The sequence below is a fragment of the Microtus pennsylvanicus genome, chromosome 4, assembly GCF_037038515.1.
Source record: "Microtus pennsylvanicus isolate mMicPen1 chromosome 4, mMicPen1.hap1, whole genome shotgun sequence".
In the NCBI taxonomy this organism is placed as follows: Eukaryota; Metazoa; Chordata; class Mammalia; order Rodentia; family Cricetidae; genus Microtus; species Microtus pennsylvanicus.
Genome location: NC_134582.1, coordinates 137,245,906 through 137,267,728, shown reverse-complemented (window position 1 = coordinate 137,267,728; position 21,823 = coordinate 137,245,906). Strand labels below are relative to the sequence as shown.

Below are 21,823 nucleotides of genomic sequence, written 5' to 3'. Positions count from 1 at the left end.
GTCTCTATGGGGACACAGTTGGTCTTCAGGGAGCGTGGCCCCTATGCTGGGGTCTCTATGGGGACACAGCTGGTCTTCAGGGAGCGTGGATCCTATGCGGGGTCTCTATGGGGACACAGCTGGTCTTCAGGGAGCGTGGCCCCTATGCTGGGGTCTCTATGGGGACACAGTTGGTCTTCAGGGAGCGTGGCCCCTATGCTGGGGTCTCTATGGGGACACAGCTGGTCTTCAGGGAGCGTGGATCCTATGCGGGGTCTCTATGGGGACACAGCTGGTCTTCAGGGAGCGTGGCCCCTATGCTGGGGTCTCTATGGGGACACAGTTGGTCTTCAGGGAGCGTGGCCCCTATGCTGGGGTCTCTATGGGGACACAGCTGGTCTTCAGGGAGCGTGGACCCTATGCTGGGGTCTCTATGGGGACACAGCTGGTCTTCAGGGAGCGTGGATCCTATGCTGGGGTCTCTATGGGGACACAGCTGGTCTTCAGGGAGCGTGGCCCCTATGCTGGGGTCTCTATGGGGACACAGCTGGTCTTGAGCCACCCACACTCTCCTAAATCTTCATTCATGCTCTTGTTAGTAACCCCAACTACACTCCTTGCTTTGCCAACCTGGACTTGGAGAGAATTATTTCTTTAGCCTGTCTTTGTGGCCCTATATGGAGTAGAGACATTTGTTGGCATGTCTTCAGGCAGAGCAATGCAACCCTGAGGCAGAAAATAAATTTGAAGAGCATTATCCTTCTGTGGATATTGACACAAACACCCTCAACAAATGCTAGCAAATTAAAGCCAGCAATATACATAAAGGATTGCAAACACACTGCCCGGTACCTCCTCTCTCTTCCTATCCCATCCAGCTTACATCCAGATCCCCCCACCCTCTGTTTCTCTCCCCCCTCCCTTCCCTGGTGGCAGAGAGCCTCCCTGCTCTGCCTGCTTGGGCGCTGGGTCCTAACCCCAAGCGTAGGGTAAAGGGGAGCTCGGGGGCTTCTTTGTCCCCATAGCCCGCCTGCAGCAAGCAGGGTGGGCCCTTTGTCTGCGAGCGAACCAAGCAGCAAGGAGTTTCGATCAGGGCACCTAGTGAGACATCATTGTGGTGAGTGAGTGCTGCGGCACCCGGGAACAGCCCGCCTACACTTCCTGATCAACCTACAGGGCTACACTGCCCGGTACCTCCTCTCTCTTCCTATCCCATCCAGCTTACATCCAGATCCCCCCACCCTCTGTTTCTCTCCCCCCTCCCTTCCCTGGTGGCAGAGAGCCTCCCTGCTCTGCCTGCTTGGGCGCTGGGTCCTAACCCCAAGCGTAGGGTAAAGGGGAGCTCGGGGGCTTCTTTGTCCCCATAGCCCGCCTGCAGCAAGCAGGGTGGGCCCTTTGTCTGCGAGCGAACCAAGCAGCAAGGAGTTTCGATCAGGGCACCTAGTGAGACATCATTGTGGTGAGTGAGTGCTGCGGCACCCGGGAACAGTCCGCCTACACTTCCTGATCAACCTACAGGGCTACACTGCCCGGTACCTCCTCTCTCTTCCTATCCCATCCAGCTTACATCCAGATCCCCCTACCCCCTGTCTCCCTCCATCCCTCCCTTCCCTGGTGGCAGAGTGCCTCCCTGTTCAGCCTGCCTGGGCGCTGGGACTGAACCCGAAGGTGAGTGCAAAGGGGAAGGTGGTAGCTCCTTTGTCTCCATAACCTGCCTGCAGCAAGCAGGGTGGGCCTTTGTTTGCAAGCTAACCAAGCAGCAAGGAGATTGGAACTGGACTCCAGGAGAAACATCACGGGGGAGTGACATCACTTGGAAGGTACATCAGTTGGCAAGAAGACCTGATCCTGTAAAAGAAGATCCATAGGAGAATATTGGAAGGAAGAGATGGGGAGACGCCAATGCAAGAATTCACCCAACAATCTGAAAAACAACACGAAACCACCAGAAGCCAGCGACCTCACAACAGGAGGACATGAACACCTTAATCATGAAGAAGGAGAAAATACTGACTTCACGACAGTGATTGACACCCTTAAACAGCATAAAAAAAAACGCCCTTATAGAAATGGATGAGAAGTATAACAGAAAGTTCGAGGAATTGAGTAAATCAGTGAATGATACCCTAGGAAAGCAAGGAAAAACAATCAAGCAGATAATGGAAACAGTTCATGATTTGAAAAATGAAATGGAGGCAAAGAAGAAAACACAAACAGAGGGCCGGCTGGACATGGAAAATCTAGGTAAACGAATAGAGACTACAGAAACAAGCATAACCAGCAGAATACAAGAGATAGAAGAAAGAATCTCAGAGTCTGAGGATAACATAGAGAAAATAAACGCACTGATCAAAGAAAACAGCAAGTCCAACAAACTCTCATCACAAAACATTCAGGAAATATGGGACACAATAAAAAGACCAAACCTAAGAATAATTGGAGTAGAAGAAGGAGAAGAAGTGCAGCTCAACGGTCCAGAAAATATACTTAACAAAATTATAGAAGAAAACTTTCCCAACCTGAAGAAGGATGTACCTATGAAGGTTCAAGAGGCATACAGAACCCCAAATAGGCTGGATCAAAAAAAAAACATCCCCTCGCCATATAATAATCAAAACACAAAATATACAGAATAAAGAAAGAATATTAAGAGCCGCAAAGGAAAAAGGCCAACTTACTTATAAAGGTAAACCTATCAGACTTACACCTGACTTCTCTATGGAAACCATGAAAGCCAGAAGGTCCTGGATAGATGTACTGCAAAAACTAAGAGACCATGGATGCAAGCCCAGACTACTATATCCAGCCAAGCTTTCGTTCACCATAAATGGAGAAACAAAATTTTCCACGATAAAAACAAATTTAAGCAATACGTAGCCACAAATCCAGCCTTACAGAAAATAATAGAAGGAAAATCACTAACCAAGGAGTCCAACAAAGACCTCAATAACTCAGACATCTAGAGACCCTTCACCAGCGCAACTCAAAGAAGGGAAACACACAAACCCTACTACTTAAAAAGTGACCGGAGTTAACAACCACTGGTCATTAATATCACTTAATGTCAATGGACTCAACTCACCTATAAAAAGGCACAGGCTAAGAGACTGGATACGAAAACAGGATCCAACATTCTGCTGTCTACAAGAAACACACCTCAACCACAAAGACAGGCACCTACTCAGAGTAAAGGGCTGGGAAAAGGCTTATCAAGCAAATGGACCTAAGAAACAAGCAGGTGTGGCCATACTAATTTCTAACAAAGTTGACTTCAAACTTAAATCAATCAAAAGAGATGGAGAGGGACATTTTATACTCATAACAGGAAAAATTCATCAGGAAGAAATCTCAATCCTGAATATCTATGCCCCTAATATAAAAGCACCCACGTATGTAAAAGAAACATTGCTAAAATTCAAGGCAGCCATCAAACCGCACACACTAATAGTAGGAGACTTCAACACTCCTCTTTCACCAATGGACAGGTCAATCAGACAGAAACCTAACAGAGAAATTAGAGAATTAATGGAGGTAATGAAGCAAATGGACTTAACAGACATCTATAGAATATTCCACCCAAATAGGAAAGAATATACCTTTTTCTCTGCAGCTCATGGAACCTTCTCGAAAATTGACCACATACTTGGTAACAAAGCTAACTTACACAGCTACAAAAAAATATTACTAACCACCTGTGTCTTATCAGACCGCCATGGATTAAAGTTAGAATTCAACAACAATGCTACCCCCAGAAAGCCTACAAACTCATGGAAACTGAACAGTCAACTACTGAACCATACCTGGATTAAGGAGGAAATAAAGAAAGAAATTAAAGTCTTCCTTGAATTCAATGAAAATAAAGAAACAACATACTCGAACTTATGGGACACTATGAAAGCAGTCCTGAGAGGAAAGTTCATAGCACTAAGTGCCCACTTAAAGAAAACAGAAAAAGCACATATTGGAGACTTAACAGCCCACCTGAAAGCTCTAGAAAAAAAAGAAGCAGACTCACCTAGGAGGAGTAGAAGACTGGAAATAATCAAACTGAGGGCTGAAATCAACAAAATAGAAACACAAAAACAATCCAAAGAATCAATGAATCAAGAAGCTGGTTCCTGGAAAAAATCAACAAGATTGACAAACCCCTATCCAAACTAATCAAACGGCAGAGAGAAAATTTGCAAATTAATAAGATCAGAAATGAAAAGGGGGACATAACCACAAACACAGAGGAAATTCAGAGAGTCATTAGATCTTACTACAAAAGCTTGTATGCCACTAAACTGGAAAATGTAAAAGAAATGGACACTTTCTTAGATAAATACGATTTACCAAAATTAAATCAGGACCAGGTGAACAAGCTAAACAGACCTGGCAGTCGCGAAGAACTAGAAGCTGTTATCAAAAACCTCCCTACCAAAAAAGCCCAGGGCCAGATGGTTTCAATGCGGAATTCTACCAGAACTTCCAAGAAGACCTAATACCTATACTCCTCAATGTATTCCACAATATAGAAACAGAAGGGTCATTACCAAATTCCTTTTATGAAGCTACAGTTACTCTGATACCAAAACCACACAAAGACTCAACCAGGAAAGAGAATTACAGGCCGATCTCACTCATGAATATCGACGCAAAAATCCTCAACAAAATACTGGCAAACCGAATCCAAGAACACATCCGAAAAATTATCCATTATGATCAAGTAGGCTTCATTCCTGAGATGCAGGGCTGGTTCAACATACGAAAATCTATCAATGTAATCCATCATATAAATAATCTGAAAGAAAAAAACCATATGATCATTTCATTAGATGCTGAAAAAGCATTTGACAAAATTCAACATCCATTTATGTTAAAAGTCTTGGAGAGATTAGGGATACAAGGGTCATACCTAAATATAATAAAAGCTATATACAGCAAGCCGACAGCTAACATCAAATTAAATGGAGAGAAACTCAAAGCCATCCCGCTTAACTCAGGAACACGACAAGGCTGCCCACTTTCGCCATACCTCTTCAATATAGTGCTGGAAGTTCTAGCAATAGCAATAAGACAGCATAATGGGATCAAGGGGATTCGAATTGGAAATGAAGAAGTTAAACTTTCGTTATTCGCAGATGATATGATAGTGTACATAAGCGACCCCCAAAATTCCACCAAAGAACTTTTACAGCTGATAAACAGCTTTAGTAATGTGGCAGGATACAAGATCAACTCCAAAAAATCAGTCGCCCTCCTATACTCAAAGGATATGGAAGCAGAGAGGGAAATCAGAGAAGCTTCTCCATTCACGATAGCCACAAACAGCATAAAATATCTTGGGGTAAATCTAACCAAGGAAGTGAAAGATCTATTTGACAAGAACTTTAAGGCATTGAAGAAAGAAATTGAAGAGGATACCAAAAAATGGATGGACATCCCTTGCTCTTGGATTGGGAGGATCAACATAGTAAAAATGGCAATTCTACCAAAGGCAATTTATAGATTCAATGCAATCCCCATCAAGATCCCATCAAAATTCTTCACAGATCTGGAGAGGACAATAATCAACTTTATATGGAAAAACAAAAAACCCAGGATAGCCAAAACAATCCTATACAATAAAGGATCTTCTGGAGGCATTACCATCCCTGACTTCAAACTCTATTACCGAGCTACAGTAATGAAAACAGGGTGGTACTGGCATAAAAACAGAGAAGTCGACCAATGGAATCGTATAGAAGACCCGGACTTTATCCCACAAACCTATGAACACCTCATTTTCGATAAAGGAGCTAAAAGTTTACATTGGAAGAAAGAAAGCATCTTCAACAAATGGTGCTGGCACAACTGGATGTCAACCTGTAGAAGAATGAAAATAGACCCATATCTATCACCGTGCACAAAACTCAAGTCCAAATGGATTAAAGACCTCAATATCAGCCCGAAAACACTGAATCTGATAGAAGAGAAAGTGGGCAATACCCTACAACAGATGGGCACAGGCGATCGCTTCTTAGGTATAACCCCAGAAGCACAGACATTAAGGGCAACATTGAATAAATGGGACCTACTAAAACTGAGAAGCTTCTGTAAAGCAAAGGACACTGTCACTAAGACACAAAGGCAACCTACTGACTGGGAGAAGATCTTCACCAACCCCGCAACAGACAAAGGTCTGATCTCCAAAATATATAGAGAACTCAAGAAACTAGACTTTAAAATGCTAATTAACCCAATTAAAAAATGGGGCGCTGAACTGAACAGAGAATTCTCAACAGAAGAAGTTCAAATGGCCAAAAGACACTTAAGGTCATGCTCAACCTCCTTAGCGATCAGGGAAATGCAAATCAAAACAACTTTGAGATATCATCTTACACCTGTAAGATTGGCTAAAGTCAAAAACACCAAGGATAGCCTTTGCTGGAGAGGCTGTGGAGGAAGGGGTACCCTCATCCATTGCTGGTGGGAATGCAATCTTGTGCAACCACTGTGGAAGTCAGTGTTTCGGTTTCTCCGGAAATTCGGGATCAACCTACCCCTGGACCCAGCAATACCACTCTTGGGAATTTACCCAAGAGATGCTCTATCACATGTCAAAAGCATTTGTTCAACTATGTTCATAGCAGTATTATTTATAATAGCCAGAACCTGGAAACAACCTAGATGCCCTTCAATGGAAGAATGGATAAAGAAAGTATGGAATATATACACACTAGAGTACTACGCTGCGGTAAAAAACAATGACTTCTCGAATTTTGCATGCAAATGGATGGAAATAGAAAACACTATCCTGAGTGAGGTATCCCAGGCCCAAAAAGACGAACATGGGATGTACTCACTCATAATTGGTTTCTAGCCATAAATAGGGTTCACGGAGTCTACAATAGGCGAATCTAAAGAAGCTAAGTAAGAAGGTGAACCCAAGGAAAAACATAGAGTTATCCTCTTGGATAAGGGAAGTAGACAAAATTGCCGGGGGGAAAAGTGGGATCTTGGGGGTGGGGTGGGATGGGGGTTAGGGGAGATGGGGAGAGAAAAGGTAGAAGGGAAGGAGGGTGGACTTGGGGAAACAGGAGGATCAGGATAAAGGAAGGTTGGATAGGGGAGCACGGAACCACAATTCTTAGTTAAGGGACCCACTTTAGGGTGGGCAGGAGACTTGACCCTAGAGGGGCTCCCAGGTGCCCAAGCTGAGGTCCCCAGTTAGTTCCCTGGGCAGCTGAGGATAGGGAACCTGAAATGACCCTACCCTAGAGCAATACTGACGAATATATTGCATATCATCCTAGAACTTGCATCTGGCGATGGATGGAGATAGAGACAGAGACCCACACTGGAGCACTGGACTGAGCTCCCAAGGTCCCAATGAGGAGCAGAAGGAGTGAGAACATGAGCAAAGATGTCGGGACCACGAGGAGTGCACCCACCCACTGAGACAGTGGAGATGATCTACCGGGAGCTCACCAAGGCCAGCTGGACTGTTACCAGAAAAAGCATGGGATAAAACTGGACTCTCGGAACATGGCGAACAATGAGGGCTGATGAGACGCCAAGGACAATGGCACGCAGTTTTGATCCTACTTAATGTGCTGGCTTGGTGGGAGCCTAGCCAGTCTGGATGTTCACCTTCCTAGATATGGATGGAGGGGGGAGGACCTAGGACGTACCACAGGGCAGGGAACCCTGACAGCTCTTTGGACTGGAAAGGGAGGGGGAGAGGAGTGGGGGGAAGGGGAGAGGGGTGGGAGGAGGGGGAGAAGAGTGGGAGGAGGGGGAGAAGAGTGGGAGGAGGGGGAGGGAAATGGGAGGCTGGTGGGAGGAGGTGAAAATTTGTTTTTTTTTCTTTTCTTTATCCTCCTTTGATCAATAAAAAAAAATCAAAAAAAAAAAATAAAAATCAGTGAAGAACCTTAGTAGGCCTTTCTCCAAGAAGACATACAAATGGCCAGTCACCACTTTATGCTTATTATCTTCACTCATTAGAAAAAATCAAGATCATTGTGAAATACAACTTCACAGTTACTAGAATAAAAAGGAAAAGAAGATTGCTAAGAACATGGAAAAAAATGGAGCTTTTGCACATTGCTGATAGGAATATGTAAAACAGCTCCTTTTTAGTAACTAAAAACTACAGATACTAAAACCACTCCTGTATAATAAATGGTTGAAAACAAAGGCCTGAACAGATGCTTGTACAAGAGCCTAAGGCTCTATATGTACAAGGATGAAAAGTATGCAGTCATATAGGAATGAAGTCCTGATGTAGGTTCAGTGGGCATACATTATGCTAAAATGAATGCATTATGCTAAAAGTAATAAGCCAAAGAATAAGCCAATTTTATCAGGTTCTATGTATGGGCTGTGTAGGACCCATAGGTAGAGAAAATGGATTAGGAATCAGGAGGTGTTCAGAGAGGATAAGTTACTTCTTCGGGAATAGGAGTTTTATTTAGGGCTCTGAAAGTGGATTTTAAGTCCTAGACAATGGAATAAATTAGTGCATCGTGTTTTCTACCCATTTTAAAGTATGTGTTATATAACACAGTTAAGAAACTGCCTTAAACGCAGAAATGATTTAATTGCCTAATTATATGCCCTCCTACTAATCAGCTTGGTACTTAATTTCCCCTCTTTTACAATTAAGCACCAACACACACACACACATATAGTATTAGTAAACAACATTGGCTATAATGCTTATATATACTCTGTAGCCCTTCAGGCAATCATTATGTATTCTTTGGTCTCTGGCTCCTTTTTGTCATCAGTTTTTCACTGTCGTCCATGTTACAAGCTCTTATAGTTTGTCGTAAGCAGGATTCCTTTTGCTGCAATAAAATACAAAGACTAAAACCAAAAAAAAAAAAAAAAAAGGATTGCAAACATACCCAAGTGTAATTTATACAGAGGACCGAAGTTTGATTTAACATCAGGAAATCAATTAATGTAATAAACTATATTAAAAAGATAAGGAATAAAGCCCATATGATCATCTCAATAAACACAGAAAATCATTTCAGAAATTCCATTACCACTTCATGCTAAAACTACTGAACAAATCAGGAAGACAAAAAAGTCCGTTAAACTCAGGTTGGAGACCAGATGCTTTGTTCCATTAGAGACAAGAACAAGACAGGATGTTCTCTCTTGACATTTATATTTATTATAGCCCAGTTGTAGCTGGAGCAAATAGGCAAAAGAAGGAAAGAGAGGAATGAAAGATGGGAGGGAGAGAGGAAGGAAGGAAGTAAAAGAAAAGAAAAGAAAAGAAAAGAAAAGAAAGAGAAAGAGAAAAAAGAACAGAGGAAGTGCTCAACACATAATTGATATGGTCTTACATAGGAAATACCTATTAAAATCTAAAAAAAGTTATTAAAAGTAACAAAATTGTTTGGCAAAGTATAACATCAATACATATAAAATAATTATATATTATATATTAGTGGTGGACAACTCAAAAGCAAAATTGAAAAATAATTAAATTTATAATGAAAATGTTAAAATACTTAAAATTAATGTAAGATTTACATTGTTATTATGAATATAACGTGGGAAAAAATTAAAGAACATCATGATGAATGGAAGGTAATGTCTGTGCATTTTGGAAGAACTGGCTGTTAAAATTGCATGACTTCCCGATAGATTACTTTTTACAAAAGAACACACAAAGTTGTTCAGGTTGAGAGTGGAGTGGTTCTTCGAGGAATTAAGCAGAGCAGCTGGAGGTGAATATGATAAGAATACATTGTATGAAATTCTCAAAGAATTAATAAAACTGGAAGAAAAGAAAACTATCTCCGCAGGATAGATCCCTACAGTAACTCATGAGGTCTTAAATCGCCTCATTTCTGAAAGCCCATGAAGCTGGCATGCGTCTCTTCCCGTAGTCACTGCCTTTTCTGGCTTATTTCTGGAAAGTTCTTTTCACACCTTTTCCTGTCTTTTTATCCAGAGATATGGATGTAATTCCCTGCTTCTCTTCACTACTCTTTAATAAATATAATGATCTCTCCCAACACATACACACACACAAACGACATGATTTTCAAAATTAATTTACAAATTCAACACACCAAAACCTTTGCTATTTTTCCAGGAATTGATAAACAGATTCTAAAATGTATACTCAAGATAGATTTTAGACCTAAATGAAGCAAGAGCTAAAATTACAAAACTCCTAGAAGAAAACATGGGAATAAAATTTAACCAAATTGCATTTCTTGAACATGCAAGAAAAGTAAAAATATACTGTACTTCGTTGAAATGTCAAAATTTCAGAGTTTCAAATTAAACCATCAGCAAAGACAAGGCAAAAGAGAGGAATAGATTATTTACCATTGATGAGGTATTTGTATGGGTAAAAGATAAAGAACACAACTAAAAAATAAAGTGGTTACCCAACTTAAAACTGAACAACGAATAAATAGTTCTCCAAAAACTTAAGCAAATATCCAATAAACATGAAAATATATTTTACATTATTATCCATGTGTATTAAAACCACATGACACTACTTCACACCCTTTAAAATACCTATGATTAAAAATATAGAAAGAAGCATTGGCTGGGACATGGAAAAAATGAAACCTGAGCAGCTGTTTCAGAAAGCAATTTGGCAGCTCATCACAGCACCAAATATAGATTTGATATTATCCAAAACTCAGAGAAATGAAAACATGCAGCCATGTGAAGGCTTGCATGTGCTTCATTGTAGCATTATTTATTAGAGTCCTAACTGGAAACAATACAGAACATTAACTGAGCAATGGATAAATCAATTCTATACACTTACAAAAGGCTACTACTTGGTAATAAAATGAGACATAGTCATTCATACTATATTATTAATAAGGCTTTGCCACATATTATAAGACTTGAGTTATAAGCATTGTCCTAAATAGGTTCATTTACGTACACAGAAATTGTATTACCAGGAACTAGAAAGCCGGATGATAAGGAAATAGCAATTGGCTGCTAATGGGTGACTGATGGCTAATGGCGGTGGGAGTTTCTTCTCCGGGAGATGAAATGGGATAGTTGTACAATGTTATGGACACATCTAAATAATTAGGCTTCATCTTTGCCTGGATGGAGTTTACACTGTGTGAATCTTATCCCCAGTAAACCCTTAAGAAGAGAAGTGAAAGAGAGGAGTTCATTGTGCTCGTGTTCTTCTTCACTAACTTGCCCCCTCTGCGTCCTCCTTTCTTCCACAACAGCCCTTGCTCACGCAGGCAGACCAAGCCCGGCTGGGTCCTAATGTGAAACGCTCAGGGTCATCTCATTTGGTCTGAATATTCTCTCTGAGTCATGTGCTCTCCTACACACACACACACACACACGCACACGCACACACACACACACCACACATATGGACATACACAGACACACCACACACACAAAATAAAGACACACACAGACATAGAGACACACCACACACCCAGAGACATACACACCCAAACACACACACACAAACATACGGACACACACAGAGTTATCCCCACCACCACCCCTTTCTATTTCTCAGAATCCTCTGGCATTCAGATTTTCACTCTGCCAAACTATCTCATAGGTCAACAGATTCAGACCTACAGGTCATACGTCAGACTCAACCCAGGCTTTCTTGTTTGTCTTTGCACTGTTCTCTAGCTAAGAGGAGCAGCTACCTTTGCAAAGACTGGATTACAGAAAAATAATGTGTGCCAGAGCCAAGTGAGGGCTGCAAAGTCTAACGTGCTCACTTGCTCTCCAGCCCTCTACAGAACAAGCTTGCTGACTTGCCAGTCTGTCTCAGAGAAAGCTCCAGGGCAGGAGCCAGGCCAGGGGAAAGCCTCAGCCTCTCTTTCAAATCACGGTTAACAACAAAAACAGCAAACCCCTGGAGCCAGTTTGTGTAATTTTACAGAAAATACATTTTTAAGAGTTTTACAAGCCAACTAAAACCTCTGACTTGCTGGGATTGGTTACTAGAGAAATCTCCACCCAGAAACCCACAAATGCTACAAAACAGGCCTTTTCTACTGTACTCAACACATTGCTAAAGACAGTCATGGAAATTTCGCCTTTGCACTTCCTGGAAACCAGAAGGCAGGTTTGGGGATTTGCAGGTGGAATGGTGTGGGGCAAAGCTGAGATGGTTCCAGAGAGATGGGGGGTGGGGGAGGGAGGATATGAAGTTTCCTGATCTAGCAGGACACAGGCATTGGCCCCAGTCTCTCTGGTGGTTCTCCACCCTCATCGGGGACCTGGACCTTCTCTCTTGGACCAGCCAGCTTTATGAACATGAGTGCTGACCAGAAGCTACAGTCCGCAGGAACTGATCCTTGCAGAACCAGCGAGGGGCCGGATGGGGTGGAGATGGACAGGGCACTGCCGCCAAGGCATGGAGGGAAAGCCTCAAAGCTTCAAGATCACCACTAGGGGGAAGACTGGTCACGCTTAGAAGGAAGGCATTAAGGGATCCAAAGGAATGAGGATAGAGGCAAGAGCAGCCATAAAGAGGACAGGAAAGATGAAAGAAGAGGGAAGAAAAAGGAAATGGCTGGCTGGTATTTTCTCTCTTCTGCAAAGGGATACTGGATGCTGAGGAGACTGAGACTGGGATCAGAACTCTCAGCAGCTTTCCAGCAGGCTCAGCACTTGGCTCGGTTTCATAAAGCAGGGCATTCTGAGGCTAATATAAGGCACCACACTCCCTCTGCAAACCCAGGGCACACTGATGGACATCTGTGGGGAGGCCTCGGCTTGGTTGTTTTCTCCTCTCCTGTCTTCTCCCCTTCTCTTCCTCCTCCTCCTCTTCTTCTTCTCCTCTTCTCCCCCCCTCCCCTTCTCTCTCTTTTCCAGCTCACTTTACCCCTCTGTGTCAGCAAGGCTAGTCACAAATTCTTGATCATCCTGCCTTAGCATCCAAGTTGTGAGTTTACAGGCATTCACTACCCTGTCTATCATCTTTTTAAGAATTCTAATTCTCAATTATGTCTAAAGCTTTAAGGTTCAATATATTTTATATGTATTTGCACTTATATAATTTATTTGCTTGTTTTTAAGAGATGGCAAGTAAATGCTATTCAAAAGTGCCTGTCTAATAAAGCACATGTATTTCAATTTATATATATATATATATATATACACATATATATATGTATGTGTATTTGTATATGTATATGTTCTCCTGTGCTATTGAATTAATCAACAAAGAGACAATCAAGAGTCATAAAAATTCCAGCTGAAAGCTAGAGGATAGCTCAGTGGTCAAAATATTTGTTGCACAAGAGTATGGGCCAAAGTCTAGACCTTCAGAACCCACGTGAATGTGAGGTGGACGTGGTGACCTATCTGCAATTTCAGGGAAGGATGAAACAGGTGATCTCCAGAACCAACAGGCTAGGGAAACTAGTCATGTTGGTGAACTCTGGGTTTTATTAAGAGACCCTGACTCATTGAATAAGGAGGAAAATGATTGAGGAAGATTTGGGACAGAGATCTCAGGTTTCACACGCAATTTTCACACACATGCACACAAGCCTACACACACAAAAGCCTGTATGCATACGTACATGGAAAAAGAAAAAATGTCAATCTAGACATTAATGGAATAACATGAAGGAAAAAGGGGGATTCTATTAAGTAAATATTAATCTTATTTTCCCTACGATAAAGTAAGCTATGCTATTATAATGCCTAGCTGTGAATTGAATGGGCTTTTCTTAGGGCAACTGGGAACCTAAATTCCACATGGAATAGTGTTCTCATGAGGGACAAAAATCCAAACAACTCTTCATGTGGAATGTTTAGGAAAAAAAATGTTTTTACAAACTGTACAGAAGAAGTTGAATGGATCAGCTGTTTGAAAAGTTGTTACCCCTGCTTTTGTTTCCATGAAAATTTGTGTTTCCATCATAGAGGTATCCCTGTCTGTGTCTTTGTCTCTGTCTGTCTCTGCCTCTGTCTCTGTCACATCTAAATCTCCTCATCTTTTCTCTCCTTTCTTCCCTACTTTCTCTTCCCATCTCTACATCTCTCTTGCTCCCTCCTTCCTCTATTTCCCATGAAGACCTATTCTGGCTTCATTTCTTCCACAGTTGTACAATGAATTTCTAGTGGATATAGTTCAAGGTTGTTGTTGTAATTTTGCTGCTGTGTTAATGTTTTCTGGTTCCAGAAAAAGTGACCCTAAACTAATGCAAACTGGACACAGCCACAGAGCTTGCTAAGAACAGAACTGGCAACCTACACGTTCTACACCCAAGGCTCTCGTTCTATTTCTAGAATAAAAAACGGGCACAACAGAACATTTTTCTCTAATAAACAAACCCACCATAAATCTACATAGTTAAATCTGTTATGCCCATTTCTAATGTGGGACTGCCTGGAGCTAGCAGAAATGGGTTGTGTATTTTGGTATGGTAATTTATATGGAAATGTACATGGCACCAAAATTTAACACATAAGTAAAATAAATACTGCTTGTAATATTCCGGTAGAACCATTAAAATTTTCTATCACCCACATTTACACAGCTGGAGAATAGTATTTTACAATCAACAAGTTTTCTTTAATTTTGCCTTTAAAATGGATTTTTATGGGTCATTTATTTTATTTTTATTTTTACACACTGTTCATTGGTTAGTTAATATTGCCTTATAACTATTAGTTAAAATTTGTCAGTATGTGGAGGTAATCATATTTTTAAAAAGGTAAAAATCTGACCCAAAAGCAAGAGACAGGAAAATTATGTAAAACAAACTCATGTAGCCACCCCATTGATTTAAGATCTCTCTCCCTCTCCCTCCCTTCTATCCTCCCTCCCTCCTTTTTCCATCATGTGCCCTCTTAGTTCAGACAACTAGAACTTATGCTGCAGAAGTCACTTTGTCTATAACCCTCACCTCCAACCGCCATAGCCTTCCATTTCCACTGCTGTTAAAAACTAGGTTGTGAGCCGGGCGGTGGTGGCTCACACCTTTAATCTCTGCACACGGAAAACAGAAACAGGTTGATCTCTGTGAATTCAAGGCCAGCCTGGTCTACAAGAGCTAGTTCCAGGACAGGCTCCAATGCTACAGAGAAACCCTGTCTCGAAAAACAAAACACAAACAAAAGAAAAAGAATTAGGTTGTGATTCTTAGGAGAAGAAAACCCTTGTTCTGTCCAAGGAGTACATGCATGGATATCGCAACAGAAGGTGATAGTTTCAATCCAGGGACAAATTATGGCTGCAACCTTCTTCTTGAGACTTTACTAAACATTCTGCGAGCATTGTTTCATTTACTCTTAACAATACCTCATGACAGAGCTGCCATCGTATTCATATTGATTACAGAAATATCTTCTGATCATCTGTTATTTATGCCACATCTAGGGATCAGAGATACATAATGGAACAAAAAATACTCATAACTTTACTTTCATAGAACATATGCTTTGCTAGAGGAGACAAATTGAAATAAGTGAATAAAATACATGACGCTTTGGTTACAGTATCTGAGAGACATGTGGGGTAAAAAGTAAAAACTTAGAAGATGGAATTTTACGTAGAGAAGTCAAGAAAGACCTCACTGAGTAGTGTAACTGGAGAGAAGGTTGGAAAAGGTGAGACAAAAAGTATCTGGGGAAGACCATGCCAGACAAAAATATCAAGTTCAAATCGCTAGCTAGGAGTTAGCTTTGCTATAGGAGCAGGATGAACGCCAGCATAGTAGAAGTACAGCGCTTGAAGAGAAAGTAGAAGTCGCAGGCATTGAAAGAAGTACGGTGTAGAACTTGTAGTTCATGGGGAAGCTTGCTTTTTCTTTTTGTGCAAGAACAAAATTGAATCAAAGAAGTCACCTGGCCTCTGTGTTGGTGGTGTTGTTCTGGCTATGAGAACACTAACTGGGAAGCAGTGAAAGGCTGGAGCAGAAAGGGAAGTGAGGGATTTGCTGCAGTAATAAGAACTGGCAGAAGTCTGAACCAGCCCACTGGCGAGGGGAGTGGGGACAACTGGTCAGGTTTGTGATGTATCGTGATGGTCCTGATGCGGGATAAATCAATAGATTGAAAGCTAGCCCAAAACAAAGGCGGAAGCAGGATGATTCCAGGAGTTTGGGGTGCAGGAGACCAGAACTAAAGGGAATACTGCTTACTGAGAGGGCTCAGCCGGAGACGTGGGTTTGAGGAAGAGGCCTTCTACTTTCTTGTCTATCCAGAAAGCGACGGTGACAAAGTAAAGAGCAGAATTTCAGATTTGGAATTTGCATGAGTGTGTGGCTGTTGTGATCAGATTCCTTTTCTACCTAAGTGATGTCTCCTTATTCTTTAATCCATCCATCCAGTCATTCATTCAAATGTTCTAGTGTCTACTATTGACACGCAGTGAGCGGAATCTTGAGTAAACTGTGAATAAGATGTTGATTCCTTCCCTTGTAATTCATGATCTGGATTCTAGAGGGAGAAGAGTAAATAGCTGCTTTACAATCATATCTGTATGGATATATTAATAACCTGCGAGAGTAAAGCAGACACTTACATACAGAAACAGGGGTGTTCGGAACTTAAGCAGCTTTCCCATGATTGCATAGCTAGGGAAAGAGGTTCTTACCATGAACAAGGTTGCCTCTTCCAGAGGCCACAGGCCGGCATTATGTGAGAATTGAATGTCAGCTCCATTCTTCTCTGGGAATTCTATGGCTGCTCACAGAAAGACTGGCAGGAAGCCTTTTTTAGGCTTGGAGTTTCTGTCAGATGAAGGGTTTGGACCAGATGATTCAGAAAGCCCCTCTGGCTTGGTGACTTGGATTCTTTAATATAGAAAAGATCTGTGGAAGCCCATCCCAAACATGATCCATGGTTCTCCAAATCGGGCTTGTGTTGGGACTTGGAGCGATAAAACTCTCACCAAGTCCTCTGTTACTTTAAAGAACTTGAGGATGCAGTAGAAGCTTTGAGTGGAAGGTACCAGCCTCCGACTGGGGAGACTGATCCAGAAAGAATGATGGAGAAATCCAAGAGTAGAAAAACCCTTTAGATGTCCCCTGAATTTAGATGTCCCTTAGGCCTGATATTTTCCTGTAGCTACGGTGGACAACAAAAGGGACTCATGCATCAGAGTGTGAGCTTGGAGAGTGTGGATCCTCTATCAAATTAGGCTTTAACCTTGGTAGTCCACCATCCCACGTGGGTAGAAGCCTTCTTGCTCCAAATTAAATTTTCAAAATGCACTTCTTTTTCCCCAGAGCACAAACCTTGCCAAAACCATAAAACATGCTTAAGTGGTCATTCTCTCTGCAAGCCAAGCTCCCAAGACGATGCATACTGGGTGCCCATGGCAGAAGGAACAGCTTAGGTTTGGCCAAAGAACCCAAATTTTAGCTACCATTTTTAGCTACTTTCTTACATTTACTTTGAAAATATAACTTTTTGCATAAAATTCTTTAAACTTCCATAAATCATTCACAACCACAGTGTTCTCTCTGGAACTCTGATAATGGCATAAAATGCCTGTAAAATACTCAATAATGGAAAATACAGAGTGCTTTTCTGTTCACTAATTAAATTCTTTGCAGTGTTGGCACACTAAGTTGATAACATTAAGTACCAAATATTAGGTACCAAAGTAAGAGGACTTCACATTGATATTCTAATTTTCAATGTCTGATTTAATCATAGATATAAAAACACCTCATTTTGTAATCATAGGACCTGAGTTCAGTTCCCAGCATCCACATCAGAAGCCTCATAAACATCTGTAATCCCAATCCCATAAGATCTGATGCCCTCTTCTGACCTCTGAGGTCAGATGTACTCATGTGTACATACCCCCCCACATAATTAAAAATAAATTTTTAAAGCAAAAAAATACAGATTTAGTTGTCTGATAGAAATAATATAATTGAGGGTGTACTCACCGCTCACTTTGGAATTTACATGTCAGCAATAATAAATATGGGCTGAATTAATTAAATTGAAGAAAGTCTTGTACATGCGTGTTTATTTTTCACACATAAAATTTTCATGGGCATAAATCTTGTAATCAAATTTAAACGAAACAAGTTTAAAATACAAGCAATAGAAATGTGCGTATTAAGTAGCCACATATTATTAGATACACAATGGAATTATTTTGATGATTGTACTCTCTCATAAATCTATCTCACTGCTCTAAGAACATCCAAATTGTATTAGCAGCATAATCTATAAGTCTGGCCTTATGACCTCCACATGGTGACACCTTGCACTAAGAATGTTGTTTATAATTGACATATCCTCAGTGTTCAGCTGAGAGAGAGAGAGAGAGAGAGAGAGAGAGAGAGAGAGAGAGAGAGAGAGAAAGTGATCTGGATGCTGGTGATTTCCATTGCAAGAAAATGGAAAACAAAACTTGCATGTCAAGAAATGCAAATGCATCTTGGGCTGTGGAGATGGCTCAGTGAGTGGAAGGTCACTCTGCAAGCATGGGGACCTGAGTTCAAATCCTCCAAATCCACATAAAAAACACAATAGCTGTGTGTTCCTGTAACTCAGCTTTAGGGGTCAGAGATAAATAAACCTGGAGAGCTGGCTGACCTGCTTCTGTGAAAGATCATGTCTTAAGGTAGGAAGGCAAAAAGTAATAGAGGAAGGCATCCAGTATCCTGCCCTGGCCTCTGTATACATCTTCACACTTACCTGTACCTGTGCATTCACATGTACGCCCTCCACCCACCCCCCATGCATGTATGTGCTAGGTATCTTTAAATGTTTAGTACCCCACCTTCCTTTCCCCCTGCCTCTCCTCTCCAGATGCCTTTTTCCCTTCCCCCTCTGGCTCATTATCTTTCCTCTTCTTGTGTTGCTCAGGAAGTATTCCTCCTTTAGGATGCTTCTAACTATGGAGAGTCTATCCATGAATGCATTCATTTGTAGTACTTATTGATGACCCAATATGTCATTAGCCTTTGGGTATCAAAGATGATTGATTGATAGTATCCCAGGCATCAAGAAGAAGACAATCCAGCTGACACTGGGCCACACTGCCAGTGAGCATGGTTGTCAGCCACTAGAGTTAAAATTCAGCACCTGCCCCTTACTATGAAAAATCCCCAAGTTTTTCCTTTATGGCTTAGACGTTTCTGTTGCCCAGCATTCAAAGCAACGCAAAGAAAAGAATTGGTTCTGTAATGTGTTTTAGGTTAATGGATGGGTAGATGAGATTGTGCTCCTTAACAAATTAAAAAAAGAAAAAGAAGATCTCACTTAGATGAGATTTTTCACTACCCTATTTCCCCTCAAAGGATCGTTCTCAATATCAAATCCAAGTGTGATTTTGGTTTCCTAGATAAAGATAGTCGTGTTCTTAGAGAAGATGACTTTCTGAAATAATTTGGTCATATTTAATGTAACAGTCCCTCAGAAGAGATGGGCAAACTCCCCTGCGCACGCCCCCTGCAGGCCTCTGATCGTTCTGAACTTTTTTTTTTAACCCTTTGGAAGTTTGATCTGTTAAAGAATTAAAACATCTTCGGGAGAATTCGGTCAGAGAAAAGAGCGCCAAAGGGAGATGATCCCTCTAGAAAGCAAGTGAGCAAAATGCCGAGGGTCTCTGTTTTTGAGCAAACCAGGTAACATCCAGATCTGTAGCAGCTCAGAACACTAGGGAAGAGGAACCAGGAGCCTTACAAAGAGCCCAGAGGGTCCGGAGTGAAGCCCAGAGGCATGCTGCTCCTGCGTATCACCCAAGCGCGTCCCTTGTCACCTCAAAGAAGCTGCCCAATTTCAGAATCTAGCAACTGCGTCTCCAGAAGCACTTATCATCAACTGCAGCGACCGAAGCGTCACACCCTGTTCCTCCTTCCATTTATGTTGCCTCGGTGGTGGCAGGAATGCCTCAGATGGCCCCAACCACACAGTTCGATCTAATAATCTCCGAGGTCCTGAATCTGGGCGTCTAGCTGTTGTTTGGGGACCAGCTTTACCTCTCTCAGTCCTCCAGCTATCACAGATTGCGTGCCCTTCAGCGCAGCCCTAGTGGAAAGCCAGGCAGACTCCTAGTCTGGGGCTTTCCAGGCTCCACTAATCCCTTGGCTCCACACTCCAGGGGTGCACACCAAGGTCACTAGCATAGGTGTGACCGCATCCCTTCCCTTTCTGAGGTCTCCGGGGTCCAGCTCCTCTCTGCTAATTCACCCCGCCTACTTAGGGATCTCCTTCCTTAACACCCCAGCATCTGAACTGCATCTTGCTTTTGCCTTGCTGGTGCTTGCCCCCTCTGGAAAGGATCGCTTTCCCATTCAGGGGCTCCTGGAAAGTCTCCCTTTGGGTTTCCAGGAGCCAGAGGGAGGAGACAAGCCTCCCACTGGCTCAGGGGGAGCGGCAAGGGAACCGACGCAAACTTCTGCTGCACTTACTTCTGGCCGAGGCTGCCGCCCCCGTGCCTCTGCTCTCTCTCCCACCAGCAGCTGCTTCTGGGCGACCGGGAGTCACCACAGTGCTCTCATTCCCCACGCCAGCGGCGGCTGCAAAATGCGCAAGAGGAGAAAACTGGTCTCTCAGTGACAAGCGTGCCCAAGGTCTGGGTCCAGAGCGGAGTTCTGGCTGCAAGCTTGAGTCTCAGCCACCTTCAGCAGCCCCGGGATGCTGTGTTGGGCACCGTATGCCCTACTCCTCGGCTGGGCTGTTTCTGTCCAACTTGCAGTTTTAGTGCATGCCAGGACTGCAGCACTCTCTCCGTCCTCCCGGGGAGACGACTTTCAATTCACCTGGAGGCTGGCGAGGATCCCTCGCGGGCGCGCATCGTGACCACGGGTGCCGAGAGGGAGGTGCGCGGGAGCCTTGGCTGCCCGAGTGCGCCTCCAGCATCCTCGGCGACGGCGACGAGGAGCGCACAGCCTTCTCCAGCCGCTCTCCTCGGGACTGCAGTCCTGACGTCACCTGCCCTCCCTCCCGCCCCACAGAGGAGCGGCAGCGGCGGAGGGTGGGGTGCCGCGAGCGAGGACGAGGGAGTGTGAGTGTGCGTGTGTACACGCGAGCGTGTGCCCGGCAAGGCTGGGGACTGATAGGAACCGCAGCTGGATCAGAAATCCGAGCTCTAGGCAAAGCGGTGCCTAGGGGCTACTGTGAACAGCTGGGGGCGCTCGCTTCCCGGCTGGGGTTGAGTTTGGGTGAGACCAGGAGAAAGAGATTAAGGTAGCAGCGGTTAAGGCGGTGGGAGAGATGGGAGTTTAAAAGGATGCGCCCGAAGTTGGACCGTCCACAGGACGCCTGTTTAAAAAGCTGCGCTGGAGGCAGAGAGGAGTAAACATGGTGGGACAGTAGGTGCTTACTCCACTAAAAGTAACAGAATCTGGGTAGAGTTGGGAGCTCGCAGCCTTGGCTATCTCTGGCTGCTAATTCACTCCAGGCTTTAGGGTGGCTAGTTAATTCGTGCAGTGTGTTCCTCAACTAATTTCCTTCTTTTTTGTGAGCCTGGGGAAACTGTGGTTAGAAACCGGGAAAAAGTACCCTTGAGTGCAAAGGGTCAAGGGCAAAGAGTACGCGAAGTCCATCCTCTGGGTCCTGTATCAAAGGCCACTGAGATGAGAATTCTGAGCCAGAATCCCGTGCATCATCAGGATGAAAATAGTTTGTCTTTGCGATCTACAAGACTTTACTCTCCAAAGGTAGTTCCGTAGTCACCTAACTTTCCTCCTTGTCTGAAATTGCCTTGGTGTTGGGATGGACAAAGATTATTCCCGGAGCATTTGCCCCCTTAGTGCGACCTTTGCAAGCCTGTCATGGACTCTGCACTCCTTGGGCTGCAATGACCAACCAGGAGATGTCTGCTGACTGCCCGAGGACTCCCGGTGGGAGCGAAATGTGCAATGCGCTCCAGCCCAGGCCAGATCTGCTGCCAGTATCTTGG

The 21,823-nt window shown here is 43.1% G+C and overlaps 1 protein-coding gene across 3 annotated transcripts in view; it reads right to left on the bottom strand.

Moving 5' to 3' along the window:
• Window positions 1-20,851, bottom strand: part of Kiaa1217 (KIAA1217 ortholog) — an 812,359-nt gene extending 791,508 nt beyond the window's left edge. For all 3 annotated transcript variants that reach the window (XM_075970615.1, XM_075970611.1, XM_075970614.1), the window contains exon 1: window positions 20,331-20,851. The gene's annotated coding sequence lies outside the window, so the exon portion shown is untranslated. The remainder of the gene's footprint in view (window positions 1-20,330) is intronic.
• Between the last annotated feature and the right edge of the window lie 972 nt (window positions 20,852-21,823).